The following is a 22210-nucleotide window of genomic DNA, read 5'->3' on the forward strand; positions in this document are numbered from 1 at the left end:
GTCACTGTCAAAATTATTCATGTTTAAGAATAATACACACACATAAAATAGTGTACATTTAAACACAAGAGAAAACTACCTTCAACAGGTAGTTTTTACACGCTAGAAGTAGTCAAAACAACTAAAACCACATTTAAGATCAATCTACAAAAGGAAACTGCGCTTGCGCGGTGAATTTGACAAATTATAATGTATAACGATGAGACACGTGTTATTCGTCTCTTAATCATATGTTAGTGTCATGGCGCGGTCACTGATAAGAAATTCGCCGAGCAAATTATTTTATTGGATAAAAAAATGTTGAAACCTCGGTCTGACCGGATTAAAATAACAAGGCAAATGTTTTTATTTTTCATTTCTTTTGAAGATTGCTCTTAAATGTGGTGTTGGTCGTTTTGACTACTTCTTCTAGCGTGTAAAAACTGCCTGTTGAAGGCAGTTTTCTCTTGTGCTTAAATGTACACTATTTTATATGAGAATATGTTGTCTGGGCCACTGGTAGTGAAATTTCTAAAGAAAACTCACTACACTGTATTTTACGTATATATACATATATATACATACATCTATACATTCATGTATGTAGTGAAACTAACACCTCGATCGCCATTATATACAAAGAAGCCATCTTCTCTCGCTGTTATAAATATAATTAAGTTCGGGCGTAGTAGAAAACACCTTTCCCTGTCATCACATGACTAATTATTATTTGAAGCGGCAACTGCTTCGTACCGTTCCCGCCAGAACGCAAACTGACCAATCACAGCTCCTAGTAAGGTCACGTGATAGTGTTTTTCTAATACCTCTCTGGAGCCCCTATTTTGCTTTAAATAGACCAAATTATACCCAGCTAATTGGTCTCGGTTCAGATATCTTAGAGACCTGTTCCGTGTACCACACAGCATCAGTTCCAGCGACATCAACAGCATCTCCAACTGCGACTACCAGCATCGCCACCGCCAGTCAACACGACACTACGACTACCACCAGCGTCAACACCACTTCAACTACGAACTACAAGATTCGCCACCAGCGTCGCCAACATCGTCAACATGACTTATACGTACACCAGCTAACTTCTAACTCTGTTTGTGCGATTCACCTTCGCCACGATAGACAACAGACAAGAACCTAGCCTGCGACGAACATCTGTATACAAGAACCCGGCTCGGCATGGAAGCCCTAACATCACGACGAGTGATCGCTCTGCCACACACGCCTCAACTTCTCACATACAGACTATTACTATTGTGTACTCAACAAACTGGCAAATTCTTATGCGTGTTAATGACTCTTTCTCTATCTGCTGTATATCACGCATACACATACATGTATCACTTACACACACTCTTTTCTTTATACGACAGCCTGGCTTTTATTATGTTTTCAATATGTCGCATTCACACTCACACACAGACATACATTTTAATGTCACAATAAATATTACTGTTATTCATCTTTATCGGTTGTGTTCTCTCGTCTTCCTTTACTGGCCATTTACGAATTCACTATGTTATCGAAGTATAACATATATATATATATCATCTTTGATATAATTTTTGTGTTCGACCGTGTGACGCGTTTAAATAAAAGGAGCCCTGTTTTTCCATTCGTCACCATTTCTCCTTTTGGGTTCGCACGGTCGTTCTTACACACACACACACACGCACACACACACACACACACACACACACACACACACATATATGTATATATATATATATGTATATATATATATATGTGTGTGAGAGAGAGAGAGAGAGAGAGAGAGAGAGAGAGAGTCAACGGATGTTCTAGAGATTCTCAATATAGAAAACACGTAATAACGTGCTAATATTATGAACTCCGAGCCCCCAGAAACAGCAGTCGAACTTATAACATCATACCGTCTCCCCTTTAATTTTCTGTGTCTTTGCACTGTGTAAGTTTGTCTGTTTATATATATATATATATATATATATATACTCGAATATTCATCGTCTGAAAATTTTCTATCTTTGCTGTCTCTCTATTTACACGTATAGATGTTTATATATTTTATATATCAAACCCAAGCGGATAACTAATTTCATGTTATTACATAACTGACTTTACAATTTGGGTAGTCATAACTTATTGGGAATTCCTAAGATCCTGTGTGTGACAGTTCGATATTCTCTGTAAATGCACAAAAACCGTTTTAAGGGCTACATACTTTGTATTGTTAGTATTGGATTAGCGAAACAATTATGAGAATGGAACCAAGGGATAAGCCCCACTTTCCTGGTTATTGCCGGGTATGTCAGCTAGTATTTTTCTAAATGAATGCACGCAATCTTGAGGCAATTCGTTTCGGTGATTTAATAACCTGTAATTAGAGGTAAAGATATGAAATATTTCTTCCAAGCATAACTTGCACTTCTAGTTCCCATATGCTGAAGAGCTACTAATAATTGCCCATTTAATATCATATTTAGTGTTCTTATCCTTAAAAGACCAGATGAACCCACTTGTACAATTCATTTTTTCCCTATTTTTAAACGAAGAGAGGCAGTTAGGTAATAATTGCTTCAAGTCAGTAGAACATGATCCTATGTAATAACTAGAAATGCCATCAGCAGTTACTGCACATCTATAAACTGTTTTTCTGAGACATTGTCCTTCAACACACACACACACACACACACACACACACACACACACACACACACACACACACACACACACACACACACACACGGGGTTAGCCGTCACTCGAAAACGAGTCTGGCCGTGTAACTTGTACCGTACTTTCACTATTTCTTTTAGGTGCCTATGCAGTTGCGTGCAGACATAGCCACACAGCTCTCCTACCCTTGAACCGGCGAAATATCGTGGATGTTGACTGCCGGAGAGAGAGAGAGAGCTGCCCTAGTACTAAGTTGGTACTCATTTACACACTAGACTGGAGTAACGTGGAGATATGTATACATGTGTGTGTGTGCTTACGTACATACATACATGCACACATGGCGGTTATCTGCTCCTTATGCAGAGTCTGACCACCTCTTATACCTACATCTTAGATCCATCATGGCGTCTGATGTGGCTTTTTTAAACCAGACAAAAGGTCACAGATTCACCTTCTCGATCGCAACATTCTTCGTAAAATCTATCTTGAGTCCTGCATGTGTTATCCTGGCCTTCTCAAATGCTTTCACTCCACTCCACACTTTTTGTTTGCCATTCAGCTCGATGGTTTTAGGTTTACACCGGTTGCGTTTCCCCTCTGCAAGCTCACCATAAAACAGCTGTTTGAGTGTGCGTTCATCCGCCATTCGAACAATATGGCCAGATCATCTCATTTGCTTTTTCAGAATCATTGATTTAATTGAAGTGATGCCTGCAGACGCAAAGACATCTGTGTCGGGAGTAAAAGAAAAGCCCCATTTAATGTATAAAATACAACGAAGGAATTTTTGGTGGAATCGTTCTAACAATTTGAAATGTCTTTCATAACACTTCCATGTTTCAGAAGAATACAACAAGGATGGTAAGACAAACGATTTGTAAAGAACCAATTTTAGGTTGTTATTTATATGTCGTTGGCGCCAAACGCGTGACCCCAAACCACCAAATGCTTTGAATTCGCAGATGTATTTCTGTGTCCAGATTCCGTCATTTTGAATAGAGCTTCCAAGGTAAATGAGTTAACAACCTCAAGTAACTTACCCTTAATGATTACATACATACATGGTTACATACATACATACATACATGGTTACACACATACATACATACATAGTTACACACATACATACATACATACATACATGGTTACACACATATATACATACATACATACATGGTTACACACATACATACATACATACATGGTTACATACATACATACATACATGGTTACATACATACATACATACATACATGGTTACATACATACATACATACATGGTTACATACATACATACATACATACATGGTTACATACATACACACATACATACATACATACATACATACATACATACATACATACATGGTTGCATACATACATACATACATACATGCATACACACATACCACACATCTTACATACATACATGATTACATACATATACATACATATATGTATGTGACTGTCTGTCTGTCTCTGTCTGTACACACTTATGTATTAAGTTCTATCACGCCAATAATTTGTTCTTACAAACCTATACAACACACTCAATCACTGACCCTTTTTCTTTCCGTTTTTTTTTCTTTTGTTTTTATGAGTATGTCTGAGCGGAAATAAATTACTCGGGCCGGTGACTAGAAAGTTCAACTCTAATCCAATAGGCAAACAAACATGATGATAAACACCACGAAGACGATTAATCCGCTTCAAATGTTTATTAGGCTTGTCTTTTGTAATGGAATTAGTTCGAGAACAATGGCAAATACTGTCTCTTAATTATCTTTGCATATTGTAATATGGAAGACAGTGATTAGATTGTGATGTTTCTGTTAAATGTTTTTATCACCGAGATTTTCCTCAGACCGCCCATATTAGTGTTTGATTCACTTAAACTGTCTGTGCAAGTATTGACATCAATGAGTCGTGACATATATCTCTCTGGCTTTGACTGTCGTTGCTGCTGCTGCAACTACTGTTGTTGTTGATCAACCTTTATTCAATAAACTTCTGATCTGCGCTAGATTAACCATTGAAATAAACACGTCCTTAGAGCATCAAGGGAAGCAGGATGCCACAAATTTAGTAAATGTTTTACAGTACAAAAGAAATCATTTTAAACTTGCTAAAGTAATATTTAAAGTGGTTTATATGATCGGAAATATAATTTTGAAGTACATGGTGCCATAGTGAGGATCGGATCAAAGACTTTGGAATTTTTTTTTAAAAGTAGAAAACCTTCCAAATATAGATAAAGTCGAAGAATACAAAAATGAACATTATTTTCCATCTTTTTGTTAGTTTTGTTTATTTTATTTAGATTCTTTATTATTACTTTTTTTACTTGTTTCAGTCATTTGACTGCGGTCATGCTGGAGCACCGCCTTTTAGTCGAAGAAATCGACTCAGGACTTATTCTTTGTAAGCCTAGTACTTATTCTATTGGTTTCTTTTGCCAAGCCGCGAAGTTACGGGGACATAAACACACCAACATTGGTTGTCAGGCGATGGCGGGGGAACACACACACACACAAATAAATAAATAAATAAATAAATATATATATATATATATATATATATATATATATATATATATATATATATATATATGTCGGGCTTCTTTTCAATTTCCGTCTACCAAATCCACTGACAAGGCTTTGGTCGGCCCGGGGTTATAATAGGAGACACTTGCCCAAGGTGTCACGCAGTGGGATTGAACCTGGAACCTTGTGGTTGGGAAGCAAACTACTTACCACACAGCCACGCCTTCGCCTTATGATTTATTACCGTTTACATTTCGAATTATATATATATATATATATATATATATATATATATATATATATATATATATATACTAGCAGAAATACCCGGCGTTGCCCGGGTTAAAGAGAATAATGAAATCTAAAAACGCCGTCTAGACTACGCATCATCTTTATATATAGAGATGTATATACACACACGCACCCAAACACACGTATATATATGTATATCAATATAAATATATGAAAGTCAATGAAGTTTCGTAAAAGAAGGTGATCATGTACATACTTTCTTGCTGTTGTGATTATAACACCTCATTGTAAACTATGTTCCTTGTTTTCCCTTGTGTAGCATATACAAATAGGTTTTTTGTTGCTGCCCACTCTTGAGCAGCCAACATACAGTTGTCCATGTGAGAAGCAGGGCTCTTCCAAGAGAAGACCAGCTACAGACAGTGTTTGACCCTGATATTTGTTTATGGACATGGCAAAAGTCACACGAAGGGGGAATTGTAGTCTTCTGAATGTAAAAGGAATGTCTGCTCCTGATGGAGTAAGAGGAATTCTTGGAATAAAGACGTCATCCCCTTTTGCACATCCAGAAAGAATGGTAGCCTCGATAACGTGTGACATTTTCTAAATAATGCTCATCTGTTATGTTCGGGTTAAAATTTCATCAACATCAAAAATATATGAATTTTCATGGGAGTTATGGCCGTTATGCAAAGAATATAATTTCCAAATTTCATAAAGATCCATTCAGTACTTTTGACGTAGTTTTGGATAAGAAAACAAATGACTAATGTGTGTGTTTGTGTGCATGTGTATGTGTGTGTGATGGGTGTATATATGTATAGATATCTGTATGCATGTATATATGTATATATGTGTACATATTACATGTACATCTATATATATATATATACATCTACACATATGTATACATATACATGTATGTATAGATCTATATATATATACATATACGTGTACATCTATATGTATACATATACATCTCTCTCTCTCTCTCTCTCTCTTTCTCTCTCTCTCTCTTTCTCTCTCTCTCTCTCTCTCTCTCTCTCTCTTTCTCTCTCTCTCTCTCTCTCTCTCTCTCTGAAAGTATCTGTTATTACAGTATCGAAATGGTGTACATATACATGTATATGTATACATATACATCTCTCTCTCTCTCTCTCTTTCTGTCTCTCTCTTTCTCTCTTTCTCTCTCTGTGAAAGTATCTGTCACTACAGTATCGAAATGTGATTGTTTCAGTTAGTGGAATAGTTTCATTTTTAAAGTGAAAGTATTTGACATGAGTGTTTTTGTTTCACTTTTGACACGTAATACTTAAATAGTGGAGGAGATATTATGTTGCCGTGTGCTCGAACTCTGCAAGAAGTTAATAATTTTTTTTGACTAAAACACAACTGGAACCCTAAGTAAGGCATGTGTAAAATTTGAATGAAATTGGTTGCGTAGTTCTCGAGTTTTAGGGATTCACACAGACAGACAGACAGACAGACAGACAGACATTCTCATTTTTATATATATATATATATATATATATATATATTGCGGGCGGCAAAATCTTTTCAGTGCTTTAAGTTTTATGGGTCTTGATTTGCCCCTGCTTATGATCAAAGTTATTCTACCCGTTAGTACCCCGTACATTTGTATATAAAGCAGCAAGCTCGCAGAATCGTTAGCGCGTCGAACAAAATGCTTGACGGCATTTTTTATGCTTCTTTAGATTCTGAATTAATATTCCACCAGGATCAACTACATCTTTCATTCTTTCAAGATCGATAAAAGGGAATACCAGTGAAGCACTGGAGTGAATGTTGTCTCAAAATTGCTGGCATTGAATCCTGAACGGGATCGGCGTCCCGTTTTGAGAAATGTTCTGATCTCGGTCACTTATACACCATTGAAACTGAGTAACCGACCTTATGAGTCACAGAGCTCAATATAAAAACTTGTATATCAAAAAACCGCTTTGTCCGATGTTTACCTGAGATAGTGAATGTGATTTGAGGGTGATTTGGTTGCTATTTCAGATCTAGCAAATCCAATGACTCCCGATGTGGTTTCATTTACTAATGCAAATAAGGCAGCGAGCTGGCAGAAACGTCAGCACGCCGGGCGAAATGCTTAGCGTTATTTCGTCTGTCTTTACGTTCTGAGTTCAAATTCCGCCGAGGTCGACTTTGCCTTTCATCCTTTCGAGGGTCGATAAATTAAGCACCAGTTACGCAGTGGGGTAGATCTAATCGACTGGCCCCCTCCCCCAAAATTTCAGGCCTTGTGCCTAGAGTAGGAAAGTTTATACTAATGCAAATAGTAATGGTGATGCTGTTACTTGCTAACTCTGCTGTTAATGACTGTGATAGTGGCGATGATGACATTGACGACGACGCTGACGACGATTATGAAAATGATGCAAATGTTTATAACGAAAAGATGCTTTCCTCCTAACGCCCAAGAAGACAGACTTATAGGAAAGGCGTATGAAAACTCGATTTGATTGGAACACAGCACATTACATTCACTCAAATTTATCAACCGCAATGGAACTTAAAGTGAATGAAGACACTACCGTTCTATATTTTCTAGACATCCTCTTTTAATTTTCTTTCGATGTCTATAGTTAATTAGTATGTGTCTCAATACTTGACTAAGACTACTAGAAACCGATGAAATACAGACAACCAATTTTGAAGGGATTTGATTCTAGAACATAGAGGGACATAACTTAACCCATTACCTCCCATAATTTTATTAACTGGAATTTTTTTTTATGAAACTTTGATTCCTAGCATAAAACAGCCTTAGAAACACGCTGGAATGATCAAAATTACATTTCAAAATAACATTTTAAATAGAAATAAGCGAGATATTGGGTGAAAAATTAGCAAACCTCATTTGAATATCAGAGAAATATACCTAGTAGATATAGCAAAAAGGTTTGTTGTTGGCACTCCGTCGCTTACGACGTCGAGGGTTCCAGTTGATCCGATCAACGGAACAGCCTGCTCGTGAAATTAACGTGCAAGTGGCTGAGCACTCCACAGACACGTGTACCCTTAATGTAGTTCTCGGGGATATTCAACGTGACACAGTGTGACAAGGCTGACCCTTTGAATTACAGGCACAACAGAAACAGGAAAAAAGATTGAGAGAAAGTTGTGGTGAAAGAGTACAGCAGGGTTCGCTACCATCCCACGCCGGATCCTCGTGGAGCTTTAGGTGTTTTCGCTCAATAAACCCTCACAACGCCCGGTCTGGGAACCGAAACTGCGATCCTATGACCTATTGCAACATGTCTTTCGCACTTTCTACACATTCTGTCGTTCACATACATTATCATTCTGTCAAATTTTGATAGAAAACCAACAATTTCAGGGTTGCGAGAGTTAGTCTATTACATCGACCCGAGTGCTCAACTGGTACTTATTTTATCGGCTCCGAAAGGATGAAATGCAAAGCTGACCTCGTTCACATACATTATAATAGAATTATGATTTCTTCCACTGATATAGTGGAAGCGCGTGGCTTAGTGGTGGGGGTGTCAGACTGGACACAAACCTGGACCGGGCGACGCGTTGTGTTCTTGAGCAAAAGACTTCATTTCACGTTGCTCTCAGCTGGCAAAAAGGAGTTAACCCTGCGACGGATCGGCGTCCCGTCCAGGTGGGAAATTTATACGCCACTGAAACCGGGAAACCGGCCCTTATGAGCCTGGCATGGCTCGAGAAGGAGACATTTCTTTTTCCACCGACATAAGCTCATAAATTTAGAGTGTGAGAGTAGCTGATTGAATTTACTCCAATTCCTGACGGCCACGAGATCGATAAATTCTTCGAGAGATGAAAAACAAAGTAAATAAATTCTGTGGAGAGCGTTTAATCCGAAGCTGAAGCGTTTTCATGAACCTATTATTCTTCTGCCCTCGCTATATAGATTCCATATATTATCCTAAACCACAAGATTCAGTCTTTGTTGTAGTGTGATGGTTTGTGGGCCTCAATGACTCTGAGATCTGTGTCAAAGGAGAGTGATATCCTGATAGGACCTCCCATGCTGGACAGGTCAAAGGATAGAGACTAGACTAATATGGAGCACTTCATCCTAGAGATAAAAATGGTCTTGCATAGGACCAAGATCCCTTCTTAGGAAAAAGCAGAGTTACAGAAGCATGGATAACACCTGAAGCTCAACAAGACCTGGAAGAGGGAAATCTTCCTTCAGGGCCAACTGGAACGAAGCAGAAAAATAGCTCAGTCAAGAATAGGGAAGAAAAGTTGTCGGTTGCTTATATTTCGCAGGGAACAATGTCGGAAGATTTGCTGGAGGGGCCAGTCGCTCAAACCGTATAGTTGAGTAGTGTTGATTTTGTCGTCTTGGGAAGGATGGAAGGCAAAGTTGGGCTTGATGAGATTTAATCTCAGAGCTTAGATATAATCAAGTATGGCTACACATTATTCAAATGGTATTTATTCATTTATTTTATCAATCACTTAAAGCTGGAAGGCAAAAAGGACCACTGAACTTAAATGCAGTCCTTCTCAACTTTAAAAGACCATAATTCTATTATAATGAAGCGTATGTAAATATATTCATACAAGTCACCGAAACACTGCTATCTCTTCTCACCACCTATCGTATCCTCCCTGAGTAATTAAAACATCTAACATCGATACTCGGATCGTTCATGTCTTTGAAGTAATGGAATAGAAGTAACTCGTACTCCTTATCTAGGTTGACTGTACAGATTACAAATTTGTGATCTGTATAGCCAATCACGTTGATTCGTGAGTAACCGATGTTACCTCTATTTACTGACCTACTAACTGACCCGATGTGATTTGTCCATGCCTACACTGGCACATTGAGGAAATCTTATCGCTACTTGTCGGTCAGTTGAAAACGATTGAGCAGGTTTGGAGGCTTTTACACCCCCTCTCCTATCAGCTAATCCAACACACTCCAGACATGCATCCAAGATGTCATTCCAGTCACCCACTAGCGCTTATATGCCTGAGGAAATCTGGCCTCCCCATTCCAGCCGGGGCACACACAGCGGCTAGTTTAAAGTTACTAGTGTCCAGGATACCCAGCTTACCGTTCAGGAAGATCGACCTTACCTCGAGGTCCAGGCCTTTCCGAAGCAGTACTGCCATCCCTCTCCCATTTTGGGTTCAGTAATGCTTCTGTCAATCACCCCAGAACAAATGATAATGCTGAAAAGAACTTCTCTCGCTGGTAAAAGGCCATGCATATAAATGAAAAAAAACAACAAAAAAAACAGATTTACTAATGCAATGGTGAAAATGTGAAAGAATCTGTCTAGAATGTTCGCAAAATAGAAACTGTTGATTCTAATGAACGTTGGTTACAGTGAGAAGTACGTGAAGCATATTTTTACGGAAGTCGTTTAAAAAATCATGAGATTGAAACCTTTCCAGAGAACATTTAAAACTCGAAGCAGCGGGGTAAAATAAATATTTAATAAACGAACGAAGTTTTCTCAGTGAAATCTTAACAGCTAAGAGAACAAGTTAGCTGTAGCATAAAAAGAGAAGTACATAGGAAATAATATGAAATTAATGATTGATGTCCTTAGCAATCAATTGGTGTGATCTAGATCTTGTCAAACAAGTAAACAATCAAATCCATAATATTCTTTAACTTCCTATTTAGTTACTTTTTAGTGTTTTATTGTTATCAAAGCCATCTGCTCAGCCCTGAAATAACAGCAAAATAAGTAATAAATATAATCATTTATTGCTTTCAAGAGGAAGAGGTTTGCTTTACAAACTCTGAAGATACTTCTAAAATAGGATTGTCGTATATAAAATGAGGCTGATACAATTAAGTTCTTTTCTACTCTAGGCAAAAGGCCCGAAATTTTGGGGGAGGAGGCCAGTTGATTAGATCGACCCCAGTACGCAACTTGTACTTAATTTATCGACCCCCGAAAGGATGAAAGGCAAAGTCGACCTCGATAGAATTTGAACTCAGAGCATAAAGACAGATGAAATACAGCTAAGCATTTCACCGGCGTGCTAACGTTTCTGTCAGCTCGCCGCCTTATGATTAATATAAATTAGTATTGATACAGTAAACATTAGTTAATATTAAAGCGGCAAGCTGGTAGTACGCCGGACAAAATATTTAGCGGCATTTCGTCCGTCTTTACCGCTACACTCTGAGTTCAAATTCCGCCGACGTCGACTTTGTCATCATTTCGAGGTTGATAAAATAAATACTAATAGGGCCCTGAAGTCGATGTAAACGACTTAACCCCTACCCCGAAGTTGCTGGCCTTGTGCAAAACTTTGTAACTAATATTAAGGCGACGAACTGGTGGAATCGTCAGCTGGACAAAATGCTTGTCTTTATGTTCTGGGTTCAAATACTCTTACCTACAGTTAATCTCCTTAGTACCATTAATCACTTCTTTCTGTACAGTATTATTTGACATGTTATCTATTTGCCTTACATGGAGTCGCAATGGCCCAGTGGTTAGGGCAGCGGACTCGCGGTCGTGAGATCACGGTTTCAATTCCCAGAATTGTGAGTGTTTATTGAGTGAAAACACCTAAAAGCTCCACGAGGCTCCGGCAGGGGGTGCTGGTGAACCCTGCTGTACTCTTTCGCCACAACTTTCTCGGCAGAATTTCAAATTCTGCCGAGGTTAACTTTGCCTTTCATCCTTTCGGGGTCAATAAATTAAGTACCAGTTACGTACTGGTGTTGATCTAATTAACTGATCCCCTCCCCCCAAATTTCGGGCCTTGTGCCTAGAGTAGAAAAGAATATTTATGAAGTTAATGAAGTTATGCACGAGGAAAAGGCGGTGGAGTGATAGAAACAGTCTAATTACGTTGTAGTAATCATTTATAGCGGTTTGCATTTTAAGTTCAAACCCCACTGACATTATCTTAATTTTCATCCTTCCTGGGATAGATGGAAATATGTGAAACAGACAACAGGGGATATAATCGGAACAATTCAAAAGGGAAAAATAACATTGTATTTATGCCGTCTTGACATGGTGGTTGGAATGGTAAATCATCTTAATTTGTTTCCTTATAGAATTGAATTTCAATTTAAATTACATTGAGCTTCCATCCATTCGGTATTGGTACACCCAGATAGAGTATGTATGTCTTTTATATTTTACTTGCTTCAGTCATTCGAAAGCGGTCATACTGGAGCGCCGCTTTGAAAAATTTCAATCTTGCAAATCACCCCCAACAGACCTATCTTTAAGCCTGGAATTTACTTTATCGGTTTCTTTTACCGAACCGCTAGATTATGGGGACGTACACAAACCAATACTGGTTGTCAAGCCGTAGTAACAAACATAAACATGCATACATTATATATATATATATATATATATATATATATATATATATATATACATATAATGTATGCATTTTAAATTTATAGAAAGATAAAAGACGAAGACAGTTGTATGAACAACAAGCAAGTGTATTAGTTTGAGGCTCAGGAAAATGAAATAGCCTTTTATGTTTCGAGCCTACGCTCTTCAACAGAAAGGAATAAGAGAAAATAAATAAGAGAATGAGGAAAAAAAGCATCAAATACTTAATTTACTTAATTATATTACATGAAAGTCTACGTGGCTATAACTACATCAAAATTTACTGAGACATTTCTTACTTAATAGCATTCCTGGAATAATACATCTGTACGATGAGTTAAGACCTGATATTTTGGGGCGAGAGTTCTTCTTCGTAAAATTACAAGTAAGTTGGATGTCAGTGATTCATTGTTCCAACATGTTCCACATATAGTCTACGAAGAACCTTATCTGAAAACTTACAATTCCCAACTCTTCACGTTCCTGAACCTTACTTTATATTTTGCGCATTATATTTTGAAAATATTTTCCCTTTCCCAAAGCAAGCCATCTTTAGTTTTTACGGATATTTTCCTATTCCGTCTATTTTGGTAAAGACACCGCATGGTCTTTCTGGTAGCTATAACTACTTATTTATTAGGGAAGAAAACCGTAAAGGGGAGAGAACAGAACTGCCCAACCGTTTCCGCCAACCGGTGTCAAAATGGCGCCTGGCCGATCCTTAGGAATCGAAATGAAAACGTGTTCGGACGAGCGCGTGAATCTATACCATTTATTGATGGTCATACTCCGATGTTTGGGAACAGTAAAAGAACAACCCAGTACACACACACACACACACACACACACACACACACACACACACACACACACACACATGCACATACATACACACACATATATATACATGGTTGTGTGTGGAGGTGTAAACGATACGTGTTTGTTAATACGAATTCATAACAAGAAAAACAACACGCCCCATCATGATAATCGAATCACTTAATTTCCTTCAGTTTAGCGATCAAAACTTCTAACATTACAAGAAAGAGGTTGAGTGGAGGAAGGAAATACCTAATCGAGAATGACCATTTACCCCCTTCCACCGCCTCCCTGCAATGTGCTCTGTAAATGATTTGTCAGTTAAACAAGATACGTGACTCGATTTTCGTGAGAGTTTTAATTTGGATTCTAGAAATGATCATTACAAACTGGTAGTACTGGCCTAGTATTTTCGGCGATTATCTGCACTATTAGAGGGTGGGCGGAAAAGTTCGTAGGTTGACTATGAAGGAGTGATGCTAGAGCCGTGAAATCTTGCATACATTAATTTCAACTCTATTAATAACTGCGTCGTGGAGGCGCAATGGCCCAGTGATTAGGGCAGTGGACTTGCGGTCATAGGATCGCGGTTTCGATTCCCAGACCGGGCGTTGTGAGTGTTTATTGAGCGAAAATACCTAAAAGCTCCTCGAGGCTCCGGCAGGAGATGGTGGCGAACCATGCTGTACTCTTTCACCACAACTTTCTCTCACTCTTTCTTCCTGTTTCTGTTGTGCCTGTAATTCAAAGGGTCAGCCTTGTCACACTGTGTCACGCTGAATATCCCCGAGAAATACGTTAAGGGTACACGTGTCTGTGGAGTGCTCAGCCACTTGCACGTTAATTTCACGAGAAGGCTGTTCCGTTGATCGGATCAACTGGAAGCCTCGACGTCGTCAGCGACGGAGTGCCAACAACAACAACTGCGTCGTTTCTTTCCAGTTAAACTGACATCTTACTGTTCAAAGAAGACTTCCAAAGTAACTAGTAGCGACTTGGGCAAAAGTTGGTATCGTGTTGTTATCAAGTACCCACAGAAAAAGGGTTTAGTTCCCAAGAAGTTCATCCTGACGTAGTTACTACATTAGGGAATGGCACTCCAAGTTTCTCAACAGTGCGAAAGTGGACAACTGAGCTGAGGAGGGGCAGGGAGAGTCTTGAAGATGACCCAGAGTCTGGACGTCCAGCAACTGTCACCACCGGGGGTAAAAAATCGATCGTGTTCACCACATGGTAACGCATAATTTGTGATTGACTATAATTCAAATATCTATTGCTATTAGCATATCCCATGAGAAAGTTGAGCATATTCTACACAATGAGTTTTGCATGCGAAGATTTCTACTCGGTAGGTGTCACGTTATCTGACATCTGATCTAGAAACCAGTCCGTGCAGAAGAAACACCCCCTCCTCACCTGCTCCAAAGAAGGCCATGCTCGTTTCATCTGCGAGGAAGGTGATGGCTTCAGTATTTTTTTTTTTTTGCGGGGGGATCTAAAAGCTATTGTTTATTGACTATCTTCGAAAGGGCCACACTATCAAAAGAAAGTACTATGCTAATTTGCTGAGGTAGTTAGGAAAGGCTATCAAGAGCAAACGCCCAGGGAAACTGATAAAAGGAGTCTTGTTTCATCAGGACAATGCTCTAACACACAAGTCTTTGCTTTCAGTTGTTGCGGTGCATGATTGTGGCTTTGAACTGGTTGATCACCATCTCTGTTTTCCTGATTTGGATCCATCTGACTATCACCTATTTCCCAACATGAAAAGACATAGTTTAAACCAGTATCACAATGATGATGACGTCATATCTGCTGTTAGTTGTTGTTGATGACTTATTTGAGCAACTAGATTACAGCTTATTCACCAATGGGATCCAAGCACTGCAACACCGATAAAAGAAGTGTGTGGACGGCAAGAGGGGGACTGTTGAAAAATGAAACTCATTTGGTCACATTCAATGAGAGTACCTTGGTCAGCCTGTGAACTTTTCAACCGCCCCTTGCGTGTTTGTGTGCGTGCGTGCGTGCATTTATATATTTCATTTATATATTTTCACTTATATATTTTCTACGTTATCTCAACAAAGCAGGTTTCATTAGAAAGTGAAAATAATTTCACATTTTCAATTTGAACCAAAATTACAAAGTGTTGCTTTTCGAGCAATTCTCCGAATTACTCACATCTGTACTATAATAAAGAAAGCTGCTTATCATCTATCTATACATATTGGGTCATCTCTTAAATAATGCGATTTTTCCAGTAGCATGAATTTAAAGTTGGAGGGGGACGGGATAAACTATCTGCATCAACTTGCTGTAAAAGCAGGTAGTAATTTTACCTTGTCCTTATTCTTAGTACAAGTTTTGAAGAGTGCAGTTCGATTTTAAGAGTTATTTTTTCAAAGCTATAATGGAAGTGACAAAGGAGCACACACACACACACACACACACACATATATGTCATTATTCAGTTTATTTCAAGATTTCTTGCCAATAGAGAAAGAACCGGTTTCTAATCTAGATTTAAGGCTTCTTCATTGGAATTTCAACAACAACGGGGTATTTTTCTATGTATGTATGTATGTATGTATGTATGTATGTATGTATGCATGTATGTGCAGATTTGTATGTTTTATGTATATATCATCATGCATATAGTTACATATCGCTGCCTTACATTGTTCAGTCTGTAGATATGTTACAAAACTGATCGAGCGATCATCTATCGATAGACCCCTTCACCAGCAGGGAAATTGTGTACATGACTGTATGTCACGCATATATTTGTACCCTTGTTAATTTGCCTTTAGGTTTTAATTGCTAACGGGCCACCTATATTATAATATATTTTATATATGGCCCAGTGGTTAGGGTTTTGGACTCACGATCGCAAGATCATGGTTTCAATTCCTAGACCGGGTGGTGCGTTGTGTTTTTGAGCAAACACACTCATGTTGCTCTGCGATCACTTCAATGCCTGATGCGTGCCACACAGTGCACCTATTCAGACAACATCAATTTGATGGAGAGAAAATGAGCTAATGTGCAGCACGAACATTTGATCATTTATAAACAAGTCATTTGTACAGGTCGTTCGGCAAAAGTTGAGCGATGGTCTCTCCCGTCGTCGGACTCTCCCTTTACCTTTCATCCTTTCGGGGTTGATAAAATAAGTACCAATTGAGCATTAGGGTCGATGTAATCAACTTCGGCTCTCCTGAAATTGCTGACTTTGTGCCAAAATTTGAAAGCAATATTAACAATGGCTATCATTTCTAATAGTGTTTGTTTTTATTCAGAAGATATCAGTCTTCATTTTTTAAAAAATTCTGCAGATCATTATCGTACTCATGCAACAACACCCTGCACTGCTTTTATTGATAAAGTCTCCTTAAAAATAACTTCCAATAAGGATATGACAATCTTTCCTTCTAAAAGCACAATCCAATCTTTGATCATATCTGTTTTAACATCCAACGCTCATTAAATTTTCTGGAGCTTCAGACATTTAGACGAAAGCCATCTTCAAAATGGAGATTTGGCCCCTAAATGCTTGAAACAGAAAGGACTCCCTCTAAAAGTACCCAGTGACCATTACAAGCACCTAATGACCACCTGAAGTATCCAAATGACCAGGTAGCGGTGTTAAACCGAACGACGAATTGAAGCTTGTTGCAAGAACGGGAATGGTCCCAACGGCACCCGTCTACATAGTTCTCGCCAACCAAATTCCATTTACAAGGCTTTATTTAACGTAATCTATGGTAGAAGATATTTTCCAAGGTACCCTGCGGGTGGGATATAACCCCAAACCACGTAGTTGTGAAGCGAATTCTTGAACTACTGTCATGTTTGCGCTAGGCATATCAAAGAAACAATTACAAAGTTTTATACAAGTACCAGTCATGTACGTGGGATCGATTCAGTATTCCTCTATGCTATTTTTTCTACATATTTCTGATATTATACCAAAAGGAACTATCATCGTCTTTATATCTCACTCATGTGAAAGAAATAAAATCGGTTTATTTGATGTATTTTTTAAATTTCAAATCGGAAATATTAATCCATAGGCGATTTTTGAGAAATGGAATGGAAACACTTCTAGACGCACAAATTTTACTTCGCATTATTGTCTCGTACTCTTGGAGATATTTATATAAAAAAAAAGAAGTGTGTTGCCTGGATATTACTGTCTCGTGTCCTACAGCTCTTAGGTCGCTTGTCCGATTTCCATAGGTAATAACTGAGATCACAACACTTCCCTCTGAACGGGACGCCACTCCGTCGCCGTGTTACTCATTTGCAGCTGAGTAAACTAGAACAAGGCGAAATAAAGTATTTCGCTCAAAAACGCAACGCTACACACTGCCCATTCTGGGAATCGAAACCACGATATTGCGATCACAAATACAACACCCTAACCACTAAGCCAAGTGCCTTCAATCCATTAATTATTCAGAGTGACACACTTTACTCATGTTGTGAGTGAAGAGTTGTACTTTTTTATGGTACCTAACGAGAGGTAGACTTTTAAATCTAACCAATCACAAACCTTTTGGTTAATCCACGTCCAGTCTGCTTAATGGAACAGATATGACTGACATTCTCTTTTTAAAAGTCTTCTTTGGGTACAAACAGTCGATTTAGAGAGAATATAGACTGACACTGTGCAAAGTTTGTAGCTTCCGCGTGGTTGTTAAATGTAAATGAAGGAATCAGCCTGCGGTATAACCAAAACATACCTGTTTGGTGACTCAATTCCCCTGAAGCCAATCTCCTGCTCTACAGCACTCACCAGTTTCAAGATCGATAACTTACCTATCACATCATTTTAATAAATAATATATTATACAGTTGTATACAAAAAGGAGAAACTTGGGCAATATTAATATAATGTTGTGTGTGTTGTAAAAGGGTGAAGGCGAGTAGCGAAGTGGTTTGGTTGCTGTAATCACAATCGTAAGATCGTGCTTTCGATTCCTGGACCGGTCGTTCAGTGGGCTGGGTTTGTAATCTCATTCTTTTATCCACCATGGAAACCAGGTTAATTTCCGACCTTATGAGTTCCAGGGCTCGGAACAAACTCAAGTGTATATTGTAAACGGTGTCTTAGATTAGTGCAACGACTCGAAATTTTAGTTGGGGAAATCGATTTCCTGTGTATTTCTAGGGAACATATCTCGTTTTTGCCATTTATTTCGCATTTGTTACCAACATATTTTTACGAGAAGAAAGAAAAAAAAAAAATTAAAAGTCAGTTCTATATTTAAGAGATGAGGAGTTATGTACATCGTTTACATTATTTACATTTGACGGATGTTTGTCCTCATCTTGTTTGTTAACGCACCGTTTCGGCTGATCTACCCTCGAGCCTTCATCAGGTGTCTTGGGGAAATTTCGAACCTGGGTTCTCATTCCTAAGGTATTTTTTGATGTTATTATTATTCGGATCACTGCCTGGAATCGAACTCGGAATCATAGGGTTACTAACTCCAAGATTCCGAGTTCAATTCCAGGCAGTGACCTGAATAATAATAAGGATAATAATAATATCGAAAAATACCTTAGTAATGAGAACCCAGGTTCGTAATTTCCCCAAGGCACCTAATGAAGGCTGGAGAGTATATCAACCGAAACGTGTTAATAGCAAACAAGATGAGGACAAATATCCGTCAAATGTAAATAATGTAACATTAAAAGTATAAAAGATTAACTTATCGAGACCCCACCCCATCTAACCGCCCCACCAAAAAAATATTTAAAAGGAAAAAAGGTGGAGGATTAAGCAGCGGAAAATGGTGAGTGGGAGAGGGAATAACGGGTTGTACATCTCAGAGTGAATAGCTTGTTCAGCCGCGTTTTGAAGACAGTATTGCAAAGGGTTTGTTGTTGAGAAGGGCCAACAACAATCGCTGCACCAACCCCTTTGTTATTTTAATAACCTCAGATCCAGCTTCAGTGGGATTTGAACTGAGAAAGTCAAATTACATAATTGAATACTGAAGGACATTTTGTTCGACACTCTTGACTCTGGCAATATTTCGTTTTGTCCCTTTATATTCTAATTTTAAATCCTAGCATTGTAGACTTTATCTTTCTTCTTTTATCATCTTCCGACATCGATTTAATCGATATCATTCTCAGAAGAATATGTTACCATGAATCCTCTGATCATTATTAGCAGAATTATTCGGGAGCCAAACTCGGACTGCAGTGATTAATGGAGTCTTTTTATAGATACAGAGATCAAATCAAATTTGCCTTTCATATTCCCCGTCCCCGGATCGATAAGATAAGTGATAATCAACTATCGACTAACCCTCCCCTCAAAACTACTAGCCTTGTGCCCAACTCGTCGACGTCATCATCACCATCATCATCATTTAAGACGTCGCACAGTATCCAATATCGTGATGTTGTCCATTGAAAATATTGTCTACGGGATGGGTAGGGGTTGTACTGTTTGTCAAGTCACATTCTTCTTTCAACTTTGTTTCCATTTCTTGCCGAGTGTCTTTCCGACACATAGGGCAAAGAAACTCGCTGTATACATTGATAGGCTATTAAACTAAACACACCAGATTGTTCATTTACAAATGAAAAAGTGAAAAACAGGAAATATGTACATGGATGGTAATCGTTCTCACAGCCACAATGCTCTTCTCAATACGTGTGACGTACCAGCTAAAAAAAATCTACTTGCACTACTTGCATGGGTTGTAAGCCAGGGATCATTCTCAAATTATTATCATCGAAGGCTGCCTGCTAGCAGAGTCGTTAGCACGCCGGACGAAATGCTTAGCGGTATTTCGTCTGCCGCCATGTTCCGAGTTCAAATTCCGCCGAGGTCGACTTTGCCTTTCATCCTTTCAGGGTCGATAAAATAAGTACCTGCTGAAGACTGGGGGTAGATGTAATCGACTCCTCCTCTCCCCCAAAACTGCTGCCCTTGAGGCAAACTTTGAGACCATTATTATTATTATTATTATTATTATTATTGATAGCAGCGAGCTGGCAGAATCGTTAGCATAGCAGGCAAAATGCTTAGCGGCATTTCGCCCTTCGCTACGTTCTGAGTTCAAATTCCACCGAGGTTGACTTAGCCTTTCATCCTTTCGGGGTCGATAAATTAAGTGAAACACTGGGGTCGATGTAATCGACTACTCCCCTCCCCACATATGGGGGTCTTGTGCCTCCAGTAGAAAGGATTATTATTATTATCATTATGGAATGAAAGTGCAGTGCATGCCGTCAAAGTGACATTGGGTACAGATATATGTAGCCCAATATACTCATCATGACTACCCATCTGATAAGGGTACACCAGGCACATGCACCACAACCATACGTGCGCAACATAGTGATCTCATATCAAGATAAACAGCGCATTATCTTGCAGGTGGGGCCCAGTTAGATTTTTTTCAAGTCGAGTAGCCCATCAAGCTCAAAAGGTCCCTGATTTAGGGTTGTTTAAGGATGTTGAACAAAACATCCATGTTTCCAAAGGTGAATTAAACAAACTCACCAAAATTCCTCTCAACACATGGCTATGATACTCCCCCAGTACTTCTGTTCGTGATCAGAGATACGCATATCGTCAGCCACTAAGGGACATACTCAACTGGGTAAGGTCAAGCAACTGACAAGCAAATCTGTGGAATTGAGCAGAATATTAGTTGAAAAGTAGAGAAATAATTTGTTTTTATTCTCAAACGCGTGATAATGCTAATAAATAGCGTGGTCAGGATAAATTATCCATACATTGCAGAAAAATACGTTACCAGCCAGCCATGCGACTCGAACTCATATCCCTGTGATTACGCGTCAAGTGCTTTACCATTAAGCTAAGCTACCCAGTAACGAATTCTTCTGCAATTTTAGAACTTATAAATTTACCATGACAAAACAATGTAGCCCATCTTTTATATTAAGACAAGGTTAGGATATTATTATTATTATTACTATTATTATTATTGTTCAGTAGTTTTATTTTTATAACGTGCTTTCACTTCACTACCGAGCGCACCTCTGTGCGCCTTGGGTATGTGCTGTGGCTTGCTGTGGTGCTCTTATGTTTACTGTATTGAAAGTGTTTTGCGTAGAATGTGTGCAGTTATTATTATTGAGTGAGAGAGCAGTACACACCATCAAAATGACTCTGGGGCACAAATATACGAGGCCCAATATACCCACCGTGACTATCTGTGTTGTGTTTGATATGGTGATTAAGATGAACAGCGCATGACTTTGCAGGTGGGGCTCAGTTACACTTTTCTTCAGGTAAAGCAGCCGCACCTAGCTCAAAAAGTTTCCCAAATAAGGTTTGTTTAAAGATGATGAACGACACACCCATGTTTCCAGAGGTGAGTTTATTCAAACCCTAAAGAATCCCTCTCAACACATGATCATCATGGTCCCCACTACTTCTGTTTGGGATCAGAGATGCACATATCGTCAGCCACCAAGGGACATGCTTAAATGGTTAAGACCAAGCAACTGACAAGCAAATCTGTAATATTGAGCAGAATATTTGCTGTAGCCCATCTTTTACACCAAGAAAAACGCATGTCCATGTTAACACG

General features: G+C 38.7%; 1 protein-coding gene across 1 annotated transcript in view; it reads right to left on the minus strand.

The window, feature by feature from the left end:
* Positions 1 to 22210, minus strand: part of LOC106872793 (uncharacterized) — a 124023-nt gene that overhangs the window by 99432 nt on the left and 2381 nt on the right. The gene's annotated exons all lie outside the window — the stretch shown is intronic.

Source organism: Octopus bimaculoides, chromosome 7 (genome assembly GCF_046866305.1).
Source record: "Octopus bimaculoides isolate indiv1 chromosome 7, ASM4686630v1, whole genome shotgun sequence".
NCBI classification, from domain to species: domain Eukaryota; kingdom Metazoa; phylum Mollusca; class Cephalopoda; order Octopoda; family Octopodidae; genus Octopus; species Octopus bimaculoides.